The following is a 3,249-nucleotide window of genomic DNA, read 5'->3' as shown; positions in this document are numbered from 1 at the left end:
TTTTTTAGTGTTAGTAATTAGAAAAATAGGCTTGTAACTTATGGCATTCAGCAAAAAAAAATTGTTTTATAAATTTCTTAAAACAGTAACGAACATTTATGAAAAATATATTCATTATTAGTTTTTGTTTAAAAAATATTTTGTCTACTGTGCTTGTTTGCAATCGTCATTTCTTTTTCGTTTATCAAAAGTCAAGATATTTTGAGAAAATGTGTTCTACTGGCACTACCATATATTTTTTTATAGCAATATTGAAAAGCTTAGGAAGCCAATTCAGTATTATAGTATCTTTCTTTTTTATAAATGAATCCATGGTTGTATATATATACGTTGTAACTATACGAAGTTGAGGCTAAAAAAAAAAGAAAATGAAGCAGCAGTGTTGAGTTTCTGGAAGCTTAAGGCAGAATGGAAATATGTTATGAGCCTTTGATTTGAGGTTACGTTGTACATTGTCTGTGCCCTGTTGGACTTTGTGAAATGATTTACATTATTTGAAACAATACTCTTTAAGTACATCATCAGCAAGTTACAGTTTATTGTTGCTGAAGCTGAAGCATTCACAATTTTAAAGTAATAATTATATTTTCGAGCAATGTTTGTTTTTATTTATTTGCAATTTGTTTCAGAAATGGAAACTTATTTCTTTTGGATGTTTTTGTTGAAACATTTACTTAATTTTCTAAACGTTAACCGTATTAATGCCCTGACCACTGTTTTAGGCTTGTGTGTTGTTTCTTTTTTTACCCCTGAAACAAATATGCAACTACAATGTGCCAGAGCAAATAGCCTCACTTTGACACACGTGTCATAAATTCACTTCCTGACCTAAACCTAAACTCTGTCCTAATTAACAGATGACTCAATAAAAAGAATTGAAGTGTATTTGTGTTGTTCTTAATTACAGTTAATCAGTGTATTATGTATAATAGAAGAAGATCAAGTAGATATGGCCTGATTTGTCTTTTTGTTTATATATTTCATAAACCAAGGAACTTGGCAAAGACAAATTGCCAGGATGTTTTAGCAACTGACATATATACATGCTCATTACACATGTGATTATAATATATTTTTAAGACCAATAAAAAAAATGTGTATAGTTTGCTATTAGATGCCACAGATGATTTTATCATATACCCGTTATATGTATCACTCAATCAACACTAAAGAATTAGACTTAAATTGTAATAGACACATATTGGTGAGGGATGCACTTGTGTTTAAACATTATAAAACTAAAAAAAAAGTAGAGATCTTAAAATCTTAATTTGTTAAATACAAATCTCAACAAGAAGAGTATGATACATCTCACTAATTGTAATTTTGTATTTTCTGTGATTATATAAGTAAAAGTTTCTCAGTACTGCTACTGTTATTAAAACAACTACATGTCTAATATACTGAATTTTATTTATAGTTTTCAAAAAAATAATCCATTTTTACCCCAATTTCAGAGTTTATAATAACTTTATTTTCACCCTGTGAATATTTGTTGAACATTTGTTTTAAAATATAACATGAAATATGTAGACCAATCAGGTTTTGAATTTTAGACTAAAGTAAATTTAATGAGAAACATTATGTAGATGTCTATGCCATATTTTTATATGGTGTACAAAGTTGAAGAAATCTCACAGACATACATGGACATTGTGCACCAAAAATATTAACAGACAAATGACAATTTCTCTCGAATACCAAATGTTATTTAAAGAAAAGAATAAGACTCACATGGACAATGTGCACCAAAATTATTAATGGGCAAATGACAATTTCTCTTGAATACCAAACGTTGTTTAAAGAAAAGAATAAGACTCACATGGACAATGTGCACCAAAAATTTTAACATACAAATGACAATTTCTATCGAAAATCAAATGTTATTTAAAGAAAAGAAAATTCTGTTACCTACTACAAATTATAATGATCATTTCCAGTTTGGACACAAATCATCACATTTATTAATACACCATTGCTTCCTTATGAAAAGAAGATATGCCTTATTTTGATTCATTTCATTCTCCTTTTTTTTTTAACAGTTGAGTGGAAATTTATTTAATTTTATGTTAATTAATTGTATTTAAAAAATATAGAATGAGCCAAATAAACTCAAGATTTTTGTGATTCTGCTTTCCTGTTTAAATAAATAAATAATCTATGGAAAGAAGTTGGAAATTGTGCTATACTTTTCTAGTCCATTTCAAAAGTCAAAATAAGACATTGTATTTATTTAGGCAAATTAATTAAAACATTTATTCATAAATTAACTGTTTGCTTGAGCTACAAAAGTACATTGATCTTATATTATTAGGTATTTCTTCTTTGCTTTCAATCATAAATTATTAGAATTACTAATGCATTTTTCTTCCATTGATGTTATGGTTACTTTACCCATCCTGGGAACGGAAAAGACTAGTTTCTGATTTACCAATTCTTCTGAATGATACTATGGTTATGTCAAAATAATAATAAGTAAGCAGTATTAAAAGTAATAAATAAATAAATAAAATTGTGTTATTGATCCTTACCTTAATTGTGATTTAAATAAAATTTATAATAATTACAATTCATACTGTGAAAGTTATTGTTGTTCATGAAATTGATGATATAGAGCCTAGATCTCTGCTATGTCTGTCGTATTCCTGATGGCATGGTGAATCCTGGTATTGGGCAAAATTACTCATTGACTCTGGATACAGCAGAAGTAATTTCATTGCATAGAATTCTTTTCTTTCGCTTGTAAGTTCTTAGAATTATGGCGTTCATTCATGAACAGTGATCATTAAACTTATAATTGTTCATGAGTAAAGTAAAAATATGTTTTAAAGTCTTGCTCATTTAACCTACACATTAGGATACTCTAAAGGTTTGAAACATAAAAAGTTCCCGAAAACTTAAAGAAATATTAAAAATGAGGGCTTGTGCTATTGTCAGATTCTTACATTTATCTGAGTTAGTGTTTTCCTAATTGCTAAGCTGTTAAATCAAAACCTGTTTAAAAATGTTTGTTATTGTATTTTAGTAATATATTTATATAGTCTTGGGTCAGTATAAAGAATCTGGTTGGTATATAGAATGCTGTTCAGTAAATATTTGAACGGGAGGTTTGTTGCTTAAAAAATAGATACTGTAGTTGCATAGGACAGTATTTGTACCTACTTTCGTGTAATGTTTCATTCTTTCAGCAAAAACTACTAGTGAGTTTCTGCACACTTCTAAAATACAAAACTTTTGAAAAGACAAAGA

Source organism: Limulus polyphemus, unplaced genomic scaffold (assembly GCF_000517525.1).
Source record: "Limulus polyphemus unplaced genomic scaffold, Limulus_polyphemus-2.1.2 Scaffold1436, whole genome shotgun sequence".
In the NCBI taxonomy this organism is placed as follows: domain Eukaryota; kingdom Metazoa; phylum Arthropoda; class Merostomata; order Xiphosura; family Limulidae; genus Limulus; species Limulus polyphemus.
Note: the sequence above shows the minus strand (reverse complement) of the source record.